This window comes from Anser anser, assembly GCF_964211835.1.
Source record: "Anser anser genome assembly, chromosome: 2".
Classification (NCBI taxonomy): Eukaryota; Metazoa; Chordata; class Aves; order Anseriformes; family Anatidae; genus Anser; species Anser anser.
This window is the reverse complement of record NC_139721.1, coordinates 32,730,348-32,753,256: the sequence shown is the minus strand read 5'-3', so window position 1 is coordinate 32,753,256 and position 22,909 is coordinate 32,730,348. Positions and strand designations below refer to the sequence as shown.

At 38.6% G+C, this 22,909-nt stretch overlaps 1 protein-coding gene across 1 annotated transcript in view; it reads left to right on the top strand.

Annotated features, from left to right (window-relative positions):
• The first annotated feature begins 1,094 nt into the window (after positions 1-1,094).
• HNF4G (hepatocyte nuclear factor 4 gamma) overlaps positions 1,095-22,909 on the top strand; it is a 68,553-nt gene continuing 46,738 nt past the window's right edge. Inside the window, exon 1 of the mRNA XM_083821815.1 lies at positions 1,095-1,299. The gene's annotated coding sequence lies outside the window, so the exon portion shown is untranslated. The remainder of the gene's footprint in view (positions 1,300-22,909) is intronic.

Below are 22,909 nucleotides of genomic sequence, written 5' to 3'. Positions count from 1 at the left end.
GACACCTTCACCGCCGTGAATTACTTTCTTTCTTCCTGATACCTCTGAGGGCGTGAGCGGGTGATATCATGGTCAAGGCGTTAATTATTGTTTCGAGTCTGTGAATGTGCAATGTCGGAGGACAATGACAATTATTATTTTATAAATACTTCCTTGTGTCATGACCTCCTCCCTAAGAGGCCGACGAAGTGTCTGCAGTGCCGTTAACAGCGCGTATGCGATGGATCCTCCTATTTAGCCCCGTTCCTTCGTACAATCAGGCGCCTAACTAAAAGGGTGTGTGGGGGGCTTTATTTTAATTTTTCTCCCCCTGACGGCTTCAGGGGAACAAAGGGAGCGTCGCACGGGGAGGAACCCTTGAGGCTTCTGTTCCCCAAATCCCTGGCTTCCAAACACCGTGGAGCCCCGAGGGCTGCGGCTTGGCTCCCCCGCCGCGGGCCGTGCCGTGCCGAGCCGTGCCGGGCTGTTCTTGCGTGTCCCCAGCCCAGGGCCGCCTGCAGCCCAGGCTGGTGCCGCTGCCTCCGGCACCTTCCCTGCCCTGAGCACCGGGCCCATTGCGGCCGCAGGCTGAGCCCTCAGGCCAGGGTGCTGGGCCCTTCGCCCCGCGGGGCTTGGAGGGGACCCCGGCCCTTGCCGTGCCGCGGGAGGGGGGTCCCCACGAGGGGGCACCCACTCACGTTTCCACACAGCGGGAAGGGGGTGCCGGGGGGGGGGGGGGGGGGGGAGCGGTAAAGCCAAAGCCCCGCCGCAACACCGCTGCGAACGAGCCCGGCCCACAGGGAGGGCGCAGGAGAGCCCAGGTGCAGCCCGCCCGAGCCCCAGCGGGCCAAGCCGGGCCGGGCCGAGCCGCGCCAAGCCTGGCCGGGCCGGGCCGGGAGCGCCTTACGCGGCCGCGGGCGGGGCAGAAGGGTGCGCTCAGGGCCAGCCTCTGTCGGCAGCAGCTTTCAGTTTTCATTGAGCCTGCTGGTTACTGTTTAACATCCCCACCCACGTTTCAGTTTGTTTAGTAAATCGATCTGATGCCTGTGCTGAGGCTGCTGCCCTGTCGCCATTGAGCAAAGTTAATTCCCCCCCCCCCCTCCCTTTTCCACACAGACGCTCTCCTCCGCCTCCTTCCCTCCCGCTACAGCATATGGTAAAGACGGTGCCAGCGGCACCCAACAAGTCACACAGCCCGGCGCCGGGACGCCCGCGGGGAGCCGGGGGGTGCGGGGAGGCAGGCGGCCCGGGGGATGCTGCCACCGCCGCCTTGAGCTGCGACCGCGCCGCCGGAGCCCGAGGGACGGCGCGGCCCCGCCGGTAAGTCCCTGGGGCTGGCGGCCGCCCACTGACACAGCCCCGCCGCAGGAGGCAAATGTGCGGAGCAGGGAAAGTTGGCCCGGCTGGCGTAAGACCGCCCGGCAGCCGGTTTTGGGGGAGGGCGGGGGGATGTTCTGTGTTTCATACATAAGATTTTTTTTTTTTTTTTTTTTTTTAATAAATACGTCTGGTCACGTGTCTCTGTTGTCGGCGCCCCGAGGCGCTCCGGAGAAACGCGAAGAGCTGGGCGCAGCCTCGGGCCCTCGGGGCGGGGTGTGCTGCCCTGCCCGGCCACCGACTGAGGCCGTGGGAGCGCGGCGATGCGCGGCCCCGCTGCGCGCTCCTGCGGTCCCGGCCCCGCCGGTCGGGAGCGCTGCTTCCGCTGCGCGGGGCTGTGCAGGCATTTGGGACGCCTTCGCAGTCCAGGTTACGTTTTTGGACCGCGTTTAGGAAGATTTTCTGCTTGCTCCCCCCCCCCCCCCCCACCTTTTTTTTCCTCCGCCCCCGCCCTCGTGGTCACCTGTGCAGCAGGTGGATTTGTTATTGTGGGGCTGCTCCTAGTAGAACTTCTTGGCCATTGCAGTACGCCTTGGTAAGGAATCCCGGAATACTTCCTCAAGGGGAAAAGTAATTAAAAAAAAGAAAATCAAAACATTAAAAGGGCAAAACAAGCCAAGAAATGTTTTGCAGGCAGATACAACAGTGGTGTCAGTGCTTTAACAGTGCTGCAGGTGAACTGTAATGGGCTACCTTAACTTTGCTGCAGGCAAACTTTCAGATGTTAACACTTCGGCCTGCCAGTCGAACATCCGTTCCTGTACACTGAAACAGGAGATGTAGTCAAACATTTTCTGAAGTAAACAGTAGATTGCAATGATAACACTATTTTAAAACAACTTCTCACATTCGTAGTAATAAACAATATCCCATAGTGATGTATGGTTATATCAGACTTTCCTTTTTGTAGGCCATTTCTTGTACAATGCAGCACATACTTTAATTTATTGTGATTTCTCATCGATATTACAAAGACACTAGTCTAATTTAAAGTGACATCTTTGTTATTGCTGCTGAGTTTGTTAAAACTGACTTAGTGAATGAGAGTGATAATGCTGCACAGTTTTCCAAGTCCCCGAGTCTTTTATGTGCTGGAGAAAACTACAAAGTGCTATGTAATTCTCCGTATTCCTTAAGAATAGCAGTTCTCACAACTTATATAGAAGGCATATGAAATATTTATATATGTGCAGGTGATTTTCAAATGTTATGAATTGAATCAGTCATTTCATTCTTCTTTCCTTTTTCTATTCATATGATAAGGGAAAAAGGAAGACAATGCTGTGTTGAAACTCAGTTCATGCTTCCCATTATCATAGAATCATAGAATCATTAAGGTTGGAAGAGACCTTCAAGATCATCTGGTCCAACCATCACCCTGCTACCAATGTCACCCTCTAAACCATGTCCCTAAGCACCAGGTCCAACCTTTCCTTTAACACCCCCAGGGACGGTGACGCCACCACTTCCCTGGGCAAATTATCCTTTGGTCTGTGAATCACTGAGAGGAAAAACAATTTTAAAAATTATGTTTTCATCACCCAGTGCTCAGCTCCCTGTCCCTGTTTCGCTTACCAAAGCACACCAGACTGACTGAGGGTCACTTCATACATATGAAAAAGAATGCAGTCAGGTGTAGGACAAGATCAGAATGCCACTATCTTGTTCGTGGAATCACAGAATCACTTAGGTTGGAAAAGAACTTCATGAAGTTGCCTTTCATTTTATTAGATCAAGCATTTGGAGCCTAAAACTGATTTCCCAGAACTAATTCCTTACCACTTTCTCTGTGACTTATATAATCAGAGGAATATCTATATTCCAAAATGTTGTATTCAGTGGCATTAATGTAAAACCAAGGGAATGCAGAGATCCAGGTCGGATTTCCAAGAAGGCTATCGTAAGTACCAATGCAAAATATACTGGGAAAAGTTTCAGTTGGCATTGAGCTAACACTGTCCTCTATCCCACCTCCAACCAATGAAGAACAGATGAGATACAGAGAGGAAAACAGAATGCCTGTGGCCTGGCAACATCCAATTCCTTGGACAGTCAAGTGATATTTAGTGCTAATTTGCACGCATCACTAAAGCAGCTTCAGGCCTGCTCCCTAACAAAGGTATTCCAGTATAAACACATCTTTGCTACTCCAATTCCTCCAGAGGTGAAGGCCTAGTATAGCTTTGCCACATTTGAATTTCTGAACCAAATCCTATTTGATCCCTCTGAGTTTACTAATAAACTGCAGTAGTGCAAGAACAGAACTTGGTTCTTGTGCTTCACATGGCTTCTGTTTTGAACCATGCTGCAGAATTTATAACAGATGCATACGGACTCAGTACTGCAAGAGGTTGTTCCTGTTGTCTCTTCAAGCTCTTTAGGGCTGGGGTGGAGAAATGGGGTCCAGAACATATCACCAAAGTTACTTGCAAATCTTCATCACATAGATAAGTTTCCACTGGCTTTTTGTCAGCTACAAGAGACAAAACACTACTTTAAACAATATTCATTCTTTTTTACCAGATCATTAGCGTAGACTTCATGAGAAAATTCAAAGGTACCAATGCGGCAACCCGTTCTACGCTTGTATGCTCTATATTGAAAAGATTCTGGTAACCCTTCAAGCTACAGAAATTTTGGAAAATCCATCAAATTTTATGCTTGCTTATTTGGGAATTGGATCTTATAACAAAACAACAATAATAGTTCTCAACTGGATTTAAGATTGAGTCATTGCTATAATGTGGTTCTGAGTTGAGCAGCTGCACTTTTATATCTGTCGGATAGCAGGGGCAAGGTACTCCATTTATTAATTGACAAACAGACTCTTTCAGTGTGGGAATTTCGCTACCTCACTTCTCAGTGACTTTAAAGTTCCATCTTCATCTTTTAAGCTTTGAAATATTCTCTGTTTATTTTATTTTCATTTTTATTTAAATTAAGTGGTTTGGCTGTTTGGAAGGCTTTCGTGATTCCTTTGTGTGTTTAAAAGGGACTGAAACAATTCACGCTGTTTGAAGCTAAGCCTGAAAATTAGCATGATTTGACTATATTGTGCCATGTTGAGTGAGATATGTAACATCGGTAATTGCATTGTTCTGGTACTCTAGCCTGGTAACATAGACTGTTTTAGAATATAAAAAAAAGGTTTTATTTCTGTAGTAAATAGTTACCTGTTGTATATGGTAATATGTTCTGTGATAGAATTTAATTTCACAAGAAAAATATTGCTGCAACATAAGGTAACTTAACATTACAGAAAAGCATGGCTCTTAGGTTTTAATGTCTTTTAATGAATGATGCATTATATAACATATGATGAGAAAACATGGAAAATTCATTTCTAACAGATTAAGATGTTTGAGTGTCTTGAAACAGCTTTGATTGAATCAAATATTTTTCATTTCAAATTTTCAATTTTAAAACAGCACACCCTAAAAATCAGGTCAGAATGCTGTGTGCAATGTCAGAGCTGAGATACATCAAACTGAAAGGCTCCAACAACATTTTCAAACCTTTTTCAATTGTCAATTTAAGTTAATTGAAAATGAAAGGTCTTGGTTTCAGGATTGGGCCATTTAAATAGAAGCCTGCTGCTTTCATTTTGTAGAAGGGCAATCTCCTTCCACATACGTGTTTTAAAAGGTTCATTCATAATTCTCCCTTCACACTTCTATTGGAAATGACAGAATTCATTATTTTGAGTTCTTGAACTATTTTTCTGCAACTTGGGTGATGAATTGTATGAGATCTAGTTCATAACATGGCACAGCAACCCACAAGATTTAAAATTCTCACAGCTTGATCTGTTGCTTTATGGCGCTTGGCTGGCAAAGGTGCATGAAGCCTCCATGTTCATCTTCTACCCATAATGGAGTGGTAGGTTGGGATTTTTTTCTTTAATACTAACTAGGAAAGAGACTAGCACCCTTCTTTGGTAATTCACTAGAGGTATCCAATCTACAAGGATATACATTACAGTTAGCTATATAAAAGATGCTGTGTGAATTTTCTCTGCCTCCTGCTTATCTGGGAATCCGACCACAACAGATGTATATTAATATTGCTGTTCACACTATCTATTCCTAACATGGAAAAGTTTGCCCCAAGACTTCTGTTTTTAATTATATTTAATTCTCTGATGGAAGGGGATTTTTTTGGTCCATACATATGAAAGTACCTGTTCAAACACAGGTTCTGATGGGAGAGGGGATTCAAGAGGTACTAATAAATACTCTGAACTGTACCCAAAGTTAAGTTCCATCTCTGTGAAATGGCAAATATGATTCAGCTTGCAGCTGTAGTGCATCTATGGCAATGGAAATGTTGCAGCGAGAATCCCCCTGGTCACTTGTAGGGCGTTGCTCTGCTATACCAGCCTGGTTTGTACTTGTCTGAAAAAAAATAAAATAGTAGCAATGCTTACTAGAAACCAGCTACTTGTTTACCGAAGTAGGCCTCACTGGCAGAAAGGTAAGCATACCTTAGAATTTCCCTTTTTCTTGGTTAAACAAGACATTTGTTCATTAATTGCTGTAGTTTGAAGTATCAGCACTGGGCACAGAATGGAACCTGTTAATGCTCTCAGAGCTCTCTCACATACTTAGACTCTTCACTGAAACCACCATGTTTCTTCATGTGCCTCAGGCACATTTTTTGACTCTTGCAGCTAGAAATTTCTTTTTTTTTTTTTTCTCCTTTTTTTTTTTTTGAACTGATGACTGTGATGAGAAAGATGACTCTTGTTCATATTACTTGTCTCAGAATCGTGCTCCAAAGTGTCTTGCAGACAGCATCTTTTGATGTGCCCTTCAAGATAATAGTATTTATTCCTTTTGCAAGGAAATGTCAGACTGGCGTTACATCAGCAGATGAAATTCCTTCAGTAGAGGTCTAGAGATGACTCAGAAAAATGAAATGGTGCCCACACTGTGATTACACATTGATACCCATCCACTGTCCTCAGTAGCTATAGTCATGTGTTGGCTTTTGTCTGCTGCTACAGTTCCAGGAATAATTATGATTTTGTGAACTGACAGGATTTCATTTACCTTATTGCTAAATACTTCACCTGTTTATTACTTTTCTGCTCCCAACTGCCAAACAAGGTAAAAACAGTCTTTTCTGCTGGACCATTTAGTAGCCATGCAGTGACGCTGGCAGTTTGGATAGAGACCTTGTACAGTGCCGGCTACATCTGTGGTTTCATATGATTTCTGAGCAGTTAACCTTCGATCTGTATTTCTTCCTCTGTCATCACAGAAATGGAGGTTGACTTTTTCTTAAGAACTCTGAAAACAAAACATAGGTTTTACTGCTAGGTCTGACTTTGATGGTAGTTGCTATCTACATAATAGGTATGTATAAGCATTACTTAATACCCTTCTTGCCTTTTGGAAGCAAAGTGGTATTCCCAGCTCCAGTGTCCAAATCCAAAATATTTTAAAAGGACTTACATTTTTAAAGAAACTTTAATGTCTTCTGAGCCTATTGTCTCCATTCATATTTAACAGTGTTAAACAGTCTTACATTATTGTTTTTAACTACCCCCCCCCCCTTATTATCTGTCTCTTTCTTTCAGCGTCAGTGACTTTTTCATTCACTTCAGTTTTGAAGTGCCAGAACATGGTCTGACATAAATTTAAAGCAGAACTTTTGATTTAATTACTGTAACATGAACAACTTTAGCCGTGATAGTGAGAAAAAAAAAAAGGCAAAACAATCAAAGGAAGGCACTCAGTTTTATTGTGAGAATCTTTCAGTGTTTCATTTCAGAATCTTCTAGATAAATTACAGGGATTCACAGTATCGCCTTTAAGAGTTTGGGGTTGACACCCAAGCTTACTTGAAAAGCCTAATCGTTGTATCAAAGATGAAACACCATCTGCAAAAATGAATTTCCCCAAAGAACAAAATTAAACACAGGATTGAGGTAATGTTTTTTGTTTATTGGTTGAGTGGTTTAGGGCTATTTTGGTTTAAAGTTAGTCAAGATAAAAAGAACATAAATAAGAAGAAGTGCTTTTCAGATTCTTTATCTCCTTTGCTATTGTTATTTTTCATTGAGAATAGAACATGAATGGGATGAAGCAGAGCTTCAGCTTCCAGGAATGAACAATACATATTACATTAAAAAATGGAGGTGCATTCTGTACTTCATGAGCCCAGGTTTGGTTTGAGCCTTTGAGTTGATTTGGAGTCCATTTTCCCAGCCAGATTTCTCAGGCTTCATTAAAATGCCTTTGTTTGCAGGTAAATAAAAGCAGAGAAGAAACTGTACATACTTCCTGATGCATTTCACTTACGTTTTCAGGCCTGACTGAAATAACTGAGGTAGTTTATGGCATTAGCACAATTTGCTTATACACTTCATCTCCCACCTCACCTGAAGGTCATTGTCCCCATGACAAAGGCAACAGAATACATATTCTTGTTTCCAACTGAGGTAGTAGCTTAAGTTGCTCAATGCAGAGCCACTTATATTAATGTAGTGGATTCGGAACATCATTGTCTAGGTGCGGGTGCATGCTTGCCTCTGCTTTATCCATAGAGTGGAATGGTTGGTTCTAAGGAGAGACGAGGCTGAAGTTGTAGAGTACTGCAACCAGACCATAACCATAAATTGTTATGTCAGAAATATTATTTATGCCTTTTCTTGCCCCCAAGAGTGAACTGTACTGGTGGATGTGTACTGGTGGATGTGTAATGGTAGGGGGTATTTGCGTGCTTGAAAATTGACTGAGAGCACTTCATCTGTCGTTTTTAACATCATGTTGATCAGTGTAAAATAAGAGAACAAGCAACTCTGCTATAGCAATCTTTCTAATAGCAAGTCTGTAAAGACCTTTTTAATAACAGATAAAATATGGGAAACTTTAAATAAATAGTCTTACATTTCAAGGACAAGGAAATGCTAACCTGTTTACAGGCTTTAGCTGAGAAAGGAATTCAACTTTTAGCAAAAATTTCATCATGAATTTTGCTATTTAACTTAATAGTAGAGTTTTTATCTCATTTTAATCCACTAGGTCAAGTAATTTATTTCTCAATATGTATTTGAGGCTCAAAGAAGGTAGAAAATGAAAAACACTCCCAATGATCATTCCCAAGTTTCTATGGTATCATAAAGTGTAAATGAGCATTCTGAAATTAAGATATATGTATGAATAGCAGAAACCTTGGCAGGTAGAAAATGAGCACAGCTTTGACTGGCCTGAAGAACATATCTAAAAGATTGCAGCAAACGTTTTAACCCTTTATGATGTTCTTTTGCATCTAGCAGCTTTGAATTTATAAGGCTGGCCTCTTGCTTTCCACAACAGGAAAGAAAGAAGTGTTGTAAAGCAGCTCAAGGTGATTGTTAAACCTCCGCTGTGTGAAGAAGGTTATGAAGGAAAAAACTCCTGATACAGAAGTATTTCATTAGTTGGGCAAAATAGCACAGTTAGTTGTAGGGAAGCTGCTGTTTAGAATGAAACACGTTATCAAACCTAGAAAGACAATGTGCTCTGAGAGGTCACTATGAAAACAGCTTCTTTGTCTGCCTTGTCTGGTAATTTTAGGTGATCAAAGTAATAGATTTCTATTTCTCATTTTAAGAGCTGCTTTCTACCTCAGACAAGTACAACTGATGGTAGAAACTGTGGGGAGTACAGGCATCAGTAATAGTTTAGAAATCTTGAAAATGGCTAGCGTGGTGCACTTCTCCACAAAGGATATATATGCCCACCACAACTGTAGCTTGTGATCCTAGAAGATTAAAGATTCTCCATTGCTCTTAGATAGATAAAGAATCCAACATGTCCTGTAATCCTGGATGAGACAAGATATATTTTTTCAGGTTGCAAGAAAATCTGCAGCTTGCTAGTGGCTGCTGCTTTCAGGAATCCTTTTATTTCAGCTAAGACGCTTTCCATATGGAGTTTGTATTTGTCGTGGAACAGAACATACAGGCATCCAGGTGTCCTAGTCCTAATACCAGTGAATTCAAAATCCTAGCTAATTTTGTGTCACACTCAGTATTGGCTGTTTGAAATGACCCTGACCTTACAGTCAGCGTAGCTATAGTAGAACTGTGAGAAAAGCTTTTGTACATACAAGGGTATCTTCCAGTTGGGAACACTGGGCATTACTTATGGTGTATCTCAAGCTTTAGATACATCATTTGGATGAATAAATATTTTCTGTGGTTGGGAGTAAATATGTGAATTATACAAGTCTGCAACTTGCTTGTTTTTTTTGCCCTGAAACAACAAAAATAATGCTGTTATTAGTATGTGACATAGTTAGATTCCTGTTGAAAATCAATAACTTTCCCTTAAAACAACCCTTACATTCTTTCCTAAACCCATTTAGAATCATTTTGTATGCCTCATTAGCCTTGCAATTTAAGAAAGAATAAAAGAAAAACAAGCCAGCCACCTACCGTTAAACGCTGTATCTCATTTAGATTTTCCAACCAAAGGGAACGTTTATGACACTAAATGTATCTGTTAGTCTATAAGTACCTGCATTTAGAATTGAACAGGACAGTGGTTCTCAAACTGAGGCCCTTCAAACATGTAGTGATGATGCCCAGCGTGCTGCAGGAAGTTTGAAACCACTGCTATCTTCCTTCTTTTGTCAGCTATGTGGGTTACTTACATGGGAACTAAACAGATACTGAATGCATTCCTGAGGATTCTGTGCAACTGCCTGTTAGAAGGTGGGTGGTGAATGTGAATAGATATGGGGATTTTTTTTAAAGGTAGGCCCAATACTTAATCACAGTTGGCATTTAAAGGAAAATGTACTGAGCTTCTGAAAGGAAAGACACTGTACGATGTAGAATAATATTGTTGACTTTTAGATAAAACTTCCAGTGAGTGTTTTGGAAGTTGTTTGATCAGATTATGGTGGGAGAAAGGGTCACGTACTTTTATGTATAGTTATCTACTTTTAATGATAGTGAACATTTGAAATTCTATGTAGTAACCCTGTGGGAATTAGACCAAGTGAAATAAATGAGATGGGGATGATAATGATCTACAGAAAAACTGAAGCTAGGCATTATTTGAGTTAGAAAAATATAAACTGTCATATGTAATGCATATTTGAAGAAATAAGATTTGCTACACTTATAAGTACAGCAACACCTACTTTTTCATGTAGTAAAATGTGCAGCAATACCAAAACAGGCAGCTGTACTAGACAGTTATGAGAAGGAAAAAAAAAATAAAAGCTTTTGACAGCTCCTCTATTAAACAATTCTTACTTTTTATAGTTTTTTTTTTACTGTATTTATATTTATTTCTGACATGCAGTCAATGTTTAGGAATTTTATTTGAATATATTAAGAAAGCTGTTTGCTGTTCTAAATTTTATTTTAAAAAATAATCTCCATATTTCAAAGATTTGTTTATTTATTTAGGAAATAGATCCTTAATATAATATTTAAAATAAAAAATCAAAATTTAAAATAAAACTGGAAGAAGTGATTGACCAGGTTTTGGCAACTTATGTCAAGTTCTTTAATTTCTAGGAATTTGACTTAAAACACTTTGGAACACTTACATATATTTTGCATGACATGAATCTTCTGCTAAACTATTTTTAAATAGAAAATGAAGGCTTAGTAAGCTCTATTAAAAAACAGAGTTGGCTCTCATGAAGGAAAATTCCCACACATTTTCAGTTTTCTGAGTATTTCTTTGTGTTTCATTCATCGTGTTGACTTTTTACTGCATTTTGTGCTCAACATTGAGAGGTTAGACTTGTTATGTATTCTGTGTTAATACCTATGTTCAAACAGTTAATTTCAGATTTTTGTCTCTAAAAAAGGAATAAAACTATGCACATTTTTATTTAAGCAAAATCATTTATTTATATGAACTTGATTTTACCATCGTATATTTTTCTTCTATTTTTAGTGTAGTTGTCTGGTTCCTTCAGAATTGCCATGCTTTAGGTGAATTAAGATAAGCATGTATGTTATTTATAAGTGTTAGTACTAATAAGAATAGTGTTATAGGAGTTTGAATTTTTTCTTTTTTCTTTTGTTTGTCCTTTGAGTAACCCATCAGCTTTTGCTAAAGACACAAGTTGAACAGCTGGCTGCATATTAAATGTAGCTAGTTGGCTGGTAGTTGCAGCATGAAAAAAAATGTGACATACCATGATCTGCTTCCATTGCCGTAGATTTCTTCCAAGCAAATGTTTTGATGAGGGAAAGGGTGAATGCTGGAGGAATTTTTTTTTATTATTATTATTTTTATTTTTTGTAACTTATTCATGGGGAAGGAGCAGGAACACCATTCTGTGTGTTAGAAGACGGATTACAGTCTGTACATCTGTAGGACTGGAGAGCTTGTCTCTAGGGCAGAAGAAGGTGTGACTGAATTGAAAACAGATAAGTGGCAAGATGAGGAATTTGGTGAAGATGCATGTAGAATGTATTTTCAAAGGCTCTACCCTCCCACCTTACATTTGGAAGGGATGAAGTGAAGTGGCTTGCCTCCAGCACCTGGAGTGGTTAAGGCCAGGAAGACCACATTTCAGACATCAGTCCTAGCAGCTACTGAACAGGGCAGAACTTCTAGTTGGAGGCATCTTTGAAAAGGGACAAAGGCTGCAAAACTTTGCATTGCAAGGTCTTGGTTTCTGAGTAAATTGTTGCCTCATGGTTTGTGGGTAAGAAGAACACACTGCATCTGCACGCCAAGGAAATTTTTATACACAGAGAATGTTTCAGGAATCATCAAGCAGTTTGCAGATGTAAGAGAAGAACTGATTTGATGCTGAGATTATGAAATAGGCAAACAGTTCAGAAAGAGCAGAGAAAAAGGGCAGGTAATAAAAGAGATGATTTGTTTGGGCTCATTTAAAGCTTTGGTATAGGAAGCCAAGAGGAAGCCTAGAACTTGAACAACAGGGACAATGTTGAAGAAGATATGATAACAAGTGTTAAGATGCCTACAGATAAACATCACTGAAGCTGGTGGAGTGGTTAGCATTATAGGTGACTGATGACCCTCAGGTCTGATGCTTAGGAGATAGTAAGGTGATAACCTGGGAGAGAAATGAACAGAGGGCTCAAAATTGAGCCTTGCAGGACTACATAGAAGAAGGATTCTCTGCTTAGAAGAAAATGTCGAGGCATGTAAAACAAGTCTTTTACAGATAAAGCAGTAACAAGAGATGTATGTTCCAATCCAGCAATGGGAAAGTTGAAGGCATTAGAGAAATATGAGTGCATTACAAGGTTATGTGTACATATGCATGGTAGAGGGTTACTTTTAATAATGTTGCAGGTTGCCAAGTTCATTAAGGTCTTATTCTATACCGTATGCACACTTACGGAATCATACTGCAGTAAACCTGATAAGAATGATGTAATTCCCTGAAGAGTCATGGAGAAATGGTAGCAATTTTCAATTGAAGCCTAGCTTTTTAAAAGATCAGCTGAAGTAAAATAAATAAATAAATAAATAAATAAAATATTTTATTAAAAATATTAATAACACTTCCTATTTCAATCTGAATAAAGAATTCCAAGTATTGTTTTTCAAAGTGAATCTGTTTCAATTTTCATGGAGGCTCTAGGAACATCTGCATCAAGCTAGAATATGCTATTACTAGTATTACACTTATGATGTGGCACATGGGAATCATTAGCACTAATTCTGCACGCTGTTGATGGTTTCTCTGCTTACCATACTTCAGTTAGTTGAGTTACACCAGTTTAAAATCATTGCAACAGAAGGAAAAAATTAATTATTTTGTTTTTATTAAAATTCACAATCTTTGTGTGAAACATTTTTTAATTCAGTGATATCCTTCTATGCATGTAATTCCATTGAAGCAATTGTATGGCTTGTACCTCAACCATGGCACATTATGGATACAGACAACTGCTTGTTCTTGATTGCAAAAATTACTTAGAGGCACCATTATATGACAAAGCGTTTTCTCGCCATAGAGAACCTTAATAAATGTCTTTGCTCAATCCTTTTAACTTGCTAAGCTTCACATAGAGGGGCTAAATGCCATCATTTATAAATGTTTACTATAAGTGTTTTATATTTGGTGATTTTCCTGATTTTCTTTTGAAGGAAAAGCTTCACAATCCAGTTCTATGAGATACAGCTATTACAGATCTCTTGGGGAGGCTTTAGCAGGTGGGCCTCTGTACAAAGCAGTTGAAAGCATATAATGTAGAGAGAAAAAAAAACAACAACAAAAAAACACATGCACAAAGTTGAAGACAGAAATTACAAAACTTTTAAAATGCAGTATAAGAAAGTGCAATAAATATCCCCAATTTTGAAACAAAAATAAATTTTTCCTTATCTAAAAATTCTTTAAACTGAGATCCGGTCAGTGCTTTGTACAGAGAATAGACAACATAAATACAAGGGTTTTTCATGCTGTACTGCTTACTGGGGCTGTTAAATGTCTCAGAGAAAACTCAGATGAGCACAGATGATTTCTAGGTGCAAAGTGATTTCTTCATTACATAAATAATGATTATTTATAGTATTCATAGTTTAGCAACAGTAATTCTACTAGATGTGTGACAGTCTGCTTTCCCATTTATTCAAACAAAATTTCAGCTCTTTGTCTTTCATCTGGAAATCACTTTCAAGATCAAGAAGTGTATTTGAGCAAAATCAGTGATTAACATTGACACTCCAGTGTTGCTGTAAGGAGGTCTTGTTTTTATGAACACATTCTCATTTGGCAACGAGAGAGGTGATAGAACCTTACCATAGTTCAGGTTTACTTGATGAAGCAAAATAACTTGCAGACCTTGAGAGAATGGGACCCGTAGGATTGGTCGTGGTCCACTTTCTCATTTGTGATTTTCTCTTTTTCATTTTGTTTGAGATTGAATTTGAGAGAGGGCTTTGTTCCGGACAGTAGTTTATGGCAGTGGGCTGAAGAGATGAGATTTCACTGAATCATAGAACTAATACACAAAGAGAAAATATGTGAAAATTGAAATGACAAGGTAGAGTAGCTTGGTTGTTGAGGTAGATAAAATAACTAGGTTCTCAGGGAAATGAGGTGGGGATTTTTTCCTGAACTAGATTTAGTTTGAACAAGAACAGTTGAGATGGAAAACCTAGACATTATAAAAACTTGATAAAAATAGAAAAAACGTATTTGTCCCTCTTTTTCTTGTAACTTTATATTGAAGGGTCTGTAGTGGTGTGATACCACAGCCCAAAGGAAGTAAACTAGAGCCCATTTTCGTCAAGGTAACACAGCTAAATGAATCATAAGTATATCTGATCAGAGTGGATTTCTTTTTACTTTATTTACTATGCAGCATTACTGTCTGAGCAGCTTGTGATATAGGAATGCACAGGAAAATCAGTAGTACTCAACAAAATCTGTGTTCCTCTTTTTTTTCTCTCTTTTTTTAATCTAGAATAATATTTTATTTTATTTTATTTTATTTATTTATTTTTTATTTCTTTCAAATCACTGGGGCAAGCTGTGACTGATCTAAGACATGTGAAGTACCCCTTTGTGAACAGAAGAATAAAGTCAGCTCGGTATAATCATGCCACAGCGCTGACAGAGATACACTGTTTTGAGCTAAAAGAACCAGGAGGGCTGCCAGGGTTCTCCAGTTCCCAAATAACTGTCCCCCTGTGATGTGACTGGAAGAGAGGGAATTATTTTGCCTTTGATTAATAAGGATTTAATTTCAGTAGAGCTTCTTTTAATTCTTACAAATGCTCAGGGAGAAAAACAGTCGGCACCACCTTTGGTGGTACAGAAGGGAGCATGCCTTAGGGAATGCAGAGCTTTGCAACAAGCAGAACAAGCCTGGGCTGAACCCCAAGCAGGACAGTATTTCTGATTTTTTTTAGTGCTCTTGCTTTTAGCACTGGAACAAATGTCCATTACAGTTAGATCACATCAATTTTGAATATAGGATAACTGTAACAAATTTGTCACTTTTTGTCAATTTGCTAATTTTTTTTTTCAGAAGTGTAGTTTTTTCATATTTGTTTTTTGATTTTTTGTATGTTTGCTTTTAATTTTCTGTGTTGCATCTACTAAATTCCCATGCAGTATTATTTACAACTATCCTGGATCATATTTTTTCACTCTACCAAAACTATTAATCTGGCACAAAATAACTACATTCTCATCCTAACACTTTGAGCTATCAATTCCATCACCAGTGAGGAACAATAAACATAAAGTGTCTGTCCCTAGCTCTTATTCCTCTTCCTTGCATAAGCAAATGGTGACATCTTACACTGTAGTTTCACTCTTCTGTTTTGCTGTTGGCTGAAGTCTGCTGTTGATGGCTGCCTTAATTCAGAATTATTTATGGAACTGTACAAAAATATATAATGGGAAAGTTTAAAAGTCAGTAATTTAAATTGACTGCTGACTTCTAACTTTCCGTGCATCTGAGGTTCAGAGGAGACCCCAGACTGGTCTGAACCATCACCAGATTTTTCATATATTGCAGTAATGCTTGCTAGCCTCAAGAGACTGAATGCTGTTTGCTGGCATAATAAAAAGGTAGCCTTTGCTCTAGGACCGTTAGTGCTTTTAAAAGTATTATCAGCAAAGTTAATATTTCTACTGCAGACTTGACTTTCACAGCCCCTTCCCTTCTTTATTTGCCAAAATAAATTGGCTTCATTTTTGACCTGTGGAAAAGCAGAGTTTACTCACTCCACTTGTTTTTCTTTCAGGATGACACGCTGCAAAGGAGGGAGAACTTTTAACTCTTTGAAACTACCTTTTATAGTTGTTGTTTGCAACATAGCACACTCATTTATTTGGTGTAAAATGAATGAACTTGTCCTTTTTGAAAAGTACCAATGCCTCTGTTTTGGGAAAGCTGATGTCTGGATGTTCTGGAGGTATTGTTAGGGGAGACAAATGCATAACTTTGAAGAGCCATATAATATAATCAAGACCTACAATGTCCAATGTAACCATCACAGTAGCTATAATAAATTGACTGAACATTGCAAAATAATGTAAAAATCAGATATTATTTATGTCTTTATTTATTTATTTATTTATGATTTTCTGATCTAATTTTACCAGCCCCCCTTACTTCTTGCTGCCATCTGCTGATATTTGTACCTGGCCAAAAGGAACTTGGCGGGAAGTGATTCTTTTGAATTCTCTGAGGATAGCTAGTTATTTGTTAAACAGAGGAGTGAGACTGCCAAGTTCCTTTCTTAAAAAACATGAAGTTAATTAGTCACCATGATGAGAGCAAGAGACTGATGAGGCATATTTAATATGAGTGAGGAAAGTGTTCATCAAAGGAGAGAGATAACTTTATTAGCGTAATATTTTCATTAAGTTCTCTTTTTCATTCTTTTGCTGTACAAACATTATAGAAACAAACAGTTCTGATAACTTCCCTAATTTTTTCCTGCCCTTACAGGAGCACTGCAACAGTTTAGTTTATGTTATAGAGCTTAGAAGTTACTGCTGTGGTACCTTGAGAGACGGAGCGTATGTGATTACAAGGAGGTACTAATGAAGTAGTATGACACTCAGTGAATCTACCCTTGTTTTCACCCCTAGTAGGAGGTAATAAACTAGACCACAATGTTATTTTCAGGTTTCAAACACTGCAATTTCATATATATATATATATATATTTATGAAGTACCTTTTGTTGTGTTTTACGATTAAAACTTTTGAAAGCAGAATTTACTCCTTGGTTCAGTAAAAAAAAAAATCTCTCCAATATCTTAATTTTTCTTTTCTTTTTTTTTTTTTTTTTAAATGTGTATATATACATAGGGAAGTGACTGTTCCCCTGTACTCTGCTCTGGTGAGGCTGCACCTCGAGTACTGTATTCAGTTTTGGGCCCCTCACTACAAGAAGGACATCAAGGCCCTGGAGCATGTCCACAGAAAGGCTACGAAGATGCTGAAGGGCCTGGAACACAAGTCCTATGAGGAGCAGCTGAGGGAACTGGGGTTGTTAAGTCTGGGGAAGAGGAGGCTCAGGGGAGACCTTATTGCTCTACAACTGCCTAAAAGGAAGCGGTGGGGAGCTGGGGGTTGGCCTCTTCTCACAGATAACTAGTGATAAGACAAGAGGGAATGGCCTCAGGTTGTGCCAGGGGAGGTTCAGTCTGGAAATTAGGAGACATTTCTTCTCAGAGTGGTTAGGCATTCCAACGGGATGACCAGGGAGGTTGTGGAGTCACCGTCTCTGGGGGTGTTTAAGAAGAGGCTTGTTGGAGTGCTTAGGGACATGGTTTAGTGGGTAATATGTGCTTAGGGACATGGTTTAGTGGGTAGGGAGGTGGTTGGACAAGATGATCTTAGAGATCTTTTCCAACCTTAATGATTCTATGATACACACACACACACACACACATATATAATGTATATTTTATGTATGTATATATTTTACATATGCATACCTTGCAGTTGGATTGAAAATGCAGTGATCACTGTCCAATAATGGAGGAAGACACAGCTCTTGCTCACAAAACATTTGATGAATATCGTAGACTTAAGAAATGAAGTTGTTTTCTACAGTTAGCTTGTCTTTATTCTTATCAAAACTGTGGGGCTTTCCAATGTCAGGACACTTGGTGGGTGGTTACTTCTTAGAAGAATAAAGAGGACTTATCAGTGTTTGCTTAGGATCTATTACATTCTCAGCCATAAAAGTAGCTATGCTGTATATAGCACTCATAAATCTTCATCTAGTCAAGGCTACTGTCTCTTTCTTCATGCAAGTTTGCATTTAAAAACATGGGCATAAACCAATTTCATGAAATAGTTGTAATCTCAAAATACCTAATTTCTTCAGTGCTGGTTTTGAGATACGATACCATAATTCAGTTCACAAAATTGTTCAAATTACTTATCAACCATGCCACAAAATCACTGTCTTTGCCCGTACAGTGAGAACATATTTCTTGGGCACATACTCACCAGAGGGCACTGTTACACATATTCTTAGAGATTATATTTTTAATTACTATTTATTTATTTATTTATTTATTTATTTATTGGGGGTAGGGGGTGAGTAATTTCTGGTCTTGGAAGAAATGGTGCATTAGTATTGAATTTCTTAGGGGAGCTGTTGCTAAAAAGGTAGTTTGAACTGTGTTTTAGTCTCTTTGTATGGACAAAGTACATTCTTCCTACTCATAAGTGAACACTGCTACCAAAGCTGACATTTCTGAAGAGGGCCTATCTTTATGTGTGAATTAACTAAATTATGTCAAGCCCCATATAAATTATAAGAAAATCTAAAAAGTTATGAACCTGTAGATTTCCACTGAATCAGTAGCAGAAGAGCAATGTTATTTCTGTTCTTCTTATTTTTTGTTGAAGAGAATGGACAGGTAATATCAAGTAAAAACAGTAATTCAGCTTTAGATAATTATTATGTCTGCAGTTGATTAATTAAAAATATATACTTGGGCATTGAGGCAACAATATGATTACAGAGGAGATCTTTATATCTACACAGTTACACAGATTGGTATTGATATTAGGTGAATAAAGATAGATGAGAAAAATAAATAATGACAAAGTAAATGTTTCAGGCTATATTTTATTGTGGAAATAGGCTAGTTTTGCCAATTTTATTGAGACAAATTTTACTCCAATGTCTCTTCAGCCTGATCATGTACTTCCTGATTTTTTGTTTGGATTTTTTTATAACAAAATATGTTCCATATGTGCATTTTTCACTTTTTTTAGTGTTTTTCACAACACCAAAATGAAATAACACATGCTATATAAAAATGGACCTTCCCCACAAATGAACGCAGCCATTTACTAAGGATCAGACATGTTTCTAGTTTTTACTGACCATGCTTCGACACCTGTTGTGGGTGAACATCAATGACTTTTTGATTGCAGAGTGGACTTCTCATTTTTAAATGAGTTCATTATCATTGATCTGTTTGGCAGTGGTTGCAGAGAGAGAGCTGCCATCTAGAGCCCAAGCTGACAGCACTGCCTTTTATGCTACCAACAGTGAGGTGAATGGCTCCTTTGTCCATGCAGAAGGACAAGGGTAGGAGCATGAGAACCACCATTCTTCTTGTCCTTTCCACAGGAAGTTGTTACACATCATCCTGGTAAAAAGAATGGTCATTCTAGCATGCTGTTTGCAAGTAAGAAGATATTTGAAGGTATTATTATTTCATCTATCTTGCTACAGCATGATCCATAATTATTAATCTGTCTCGCTAGCCCATGTCTATGTCACTATATACCCTTGTATCAAAGTACCAGAATGTCAGGGAAAATGGTAAATGCCACACAGTTTTTTCTTTCTTTCTTTTTTCTTTTTTTTTTCCTTTTTTTTTTTTTTCTATGTAAAGGTCTGCAGATGAAATCCAAAGAAATATAGAGTGAGCTCTGTGTAGAAAAAAAAAGTGTTTAAGTCTGTAATAGAAAGCATATTTCCAGCAGGATCACCCACTTCATAAGCTTTTAGGTCTTTCAAGAAGTTAGTAAATAGAGGGGAAAGATGTTACTGATCTTGGTGTGCCTTGATGGACCTCCTGGTGCTATGTGTTCCCTGCCTCCTGGTCCCTGACTGTCCTGTCCTGAGAGAACAAGCAAATGCCATAACTCCTATCCCATTGTCAAGAATGCTGAGAGGGAAGCAACAAGTCTGTTGTCCTTCCAGGCCTTATCCAAATATAATTCATGGCAAAGACTCGGGAACTTTGAAGTGCTTTCTGGTTGGGACTTCAGACATTATCACAGCATAGTCAGTCTTCCAAAAAGTCTTCGGCAAATTTCCTCCAGAAAGCACTGAAAGAAAAGAAGCTATCGTGGGTTAAACCAAAAGGATTTTTCCTGGATTAATGATTGTTTAATAGATAGAAAACAAAGGGTAGGGCTAGGATTAGGCCTATGGTTGGCTTTTGTAATGAAAGGAGATTGCTAACAAAGTTATGCATAGACCTCTCTAGATAAAAAGATATTTCTGGGATTTCTGCTATTCAAGATATTCATCAGGGCTTCTTAAAAGGGGTTGATTCATGACGTAGCAGAGTTTGCTCGTGCTGCAAATCTGTTGCCACTGGACTCATCCAAAGTGAACCAAAATCTTGAATATTGGATGTGGATCTGGTAACCCACTTAAAAAGATGTAAGAGGATTTGCAAAGATACCCTTTACATGTCATTTTGGTGTCAGTCAATATGGCAGCCATCACAGTGATAATGGGCAGGTTTTTGTAACTACTTGAAAACCTTTGGGTAAAGAGCAGCATACTCAGGAGCATGACACCAGAGATCTGTTCTCCACAAACTCTGCGCTGGAAATCCTAATAAAACAGATGTGTTAAGACAGTCAGACAACATAGAGATCATGGGACCTCTAAGTGTGTCAGTTTCTTTTCTATTAAGTTTTTTGTGATTTTTGCTGATTTTTCTGCAAGCCAAGTTGATAATACTCAGCGCAGCCTTGATTCAGTGTGCTTGAATTGCTGTATCAGTGAGATTTTCTCTAAAATAAGTTACACATGAATTGTAGGCCATTATCTATCATTAACTCATCTAGAACTTCATGGTGAACTAAGTGCTATGTATAATGTGTTTTCTCAATTGCTACTGGCTGTGTTGTCTTAGTATAGCAGAATGTGGCTGATAAACAGTGGCATGCAGTTGGACTGATGGAAACCATTTTTTTTTAAAAGGGGCTTAGTTAATAATTGCAGATATTTATTTTTTTTCAGTTATTTTAATTAATGAAGAGGCATTTACATTAAAATTTATCACGTATTTATTTTAGACTTAGTAGTATACATTGCTTATGAAATCCATATCCATGCAGAAGAAAAACAAGGAAAAAAACTTTGAGCTCTTTTTTTCAGGATATATTTACCACAAAAAACTACATTTTCAAGTTAATTGGTTGGTGTTTATACTTTACAAGAACATGTTTCTGAAAACGTCTCATTTTCACTTGGAACTGAGCTCTAAGACTTGCCTACAAACATTTATGGTTGCCTTAATCATTTACAGTTAATTGACAACTGATGAGCTCAAGACAAAAATGGTCTAGCAAAGACAAACCCTTACCAGCACACTTCTCAAGGGAATATACTTAGTACTGGGATCATATTTTCACGGGGGCTCATGCATTAGAATATATATGAATCTTTTGATTTGTATAAATAGATATCTAGTGAAATACAGCTTCCATATCCTAAGCAGTGTCTGTAAACTCAGCTTCTAGTCTGCCAGCAAAAAGGAACAGGATGATCAAAACCATCATAAATAATTATGGGTCGTAGTTCTCTTTCATGTTACAGTGAGTACTGCAGCTGTGTGCACGTGTGAAGTCACTGCACAAGATACTTGCTCCTTTTCACCTTCTTCTTAATGTTAGTGATCCTGTCCTTCTGTCTTTCAGTCTTTCAGTTAAAAGTTATGCATTTCACCTTGCTGGTTCCCAACAGAATGAGGCTAACCATTATTTGAAGAGCCATAGGTTCTTTTGCAGTGCATATATGCATCTTAAGGTGCCTGAATATTTTTGAAAAATCTCTGGATCTTTTTGTATGGGGGTACATGATCTTCTGCTGGTCTGTGGATTGTGTATACTTCTCATTTCAGTTTGCTCACTGATGCTTTGCTGAGAAGATGAGTTCTCAGCAGGTCTAAGATCTCTGTTCTCGGCTGCTTCTTTAGCATTTAGAACCACTTTAGTATATCACACTTTTTTATATATTTTCATTTCATCTCATCTCACTTCATTTCATTTAATTTCCTGTAGACTAGATACTGCCTTGCACAATGTTTTCTATGCCATGTCTTCCAATACTTAATGGAGTGTTTCAACTAAAATCAATGTCAGCCTATTAACATATTAATAAGTATTCTTATAGCACAAAACAATGGCAGAGTTTTCTTTTTGTGGCATTAAAAATTGCAAAATTTATTTTCTTGGTCTAAATAAAATTTGATCATCTTTTATCAGACTTGCCATCAAGCCATTATCTGAAGATCATCCTGGTTCTAGATCTACTTCTATTTCTAAACTCAAATGTGTTTTCTAAATGTATTTATTGCTAACAGTTTTAGCTAGCTATCCTCGCAGGCTTTTTTTGAAAATAGTATCCTGAATGGTATATTTTTTTGAGAGACTGATAAGGTTTGCGTCCTTTGTCCTTCAGTATCTTCTAGAAGATACTGTATGTTGCTATTGTTGCAGATGTAGTGCTGCTTTGTAATAATTTGCTCGTTTTGTGTGTGGATTTGGTTACTGATTGGTATATTTTATGACTGTGTTCAGTTAGTTATTGGAAGTTTATTGAGTGAAAATATTTGTTTAGCTTAATGCAGGTATGTTGGAAAATCAAGAAGAGTGGCTTGAGAAAGCACTAATCTAATAACACCCGTGCTACAAGTAGTACCATTCACTTTTACATGCATCTGACCAGCAATGGTTTCACTGATGAACTTACCAAAGTGAGTGGTAAAAATCTATGTGCATTAACATAGGAAAATAAAATCCTAGTAATATGAAAAGGATACAGGACAGGCGGGTAGGCACGGAAGAGTAACAGTGAAAAAATTCAGGG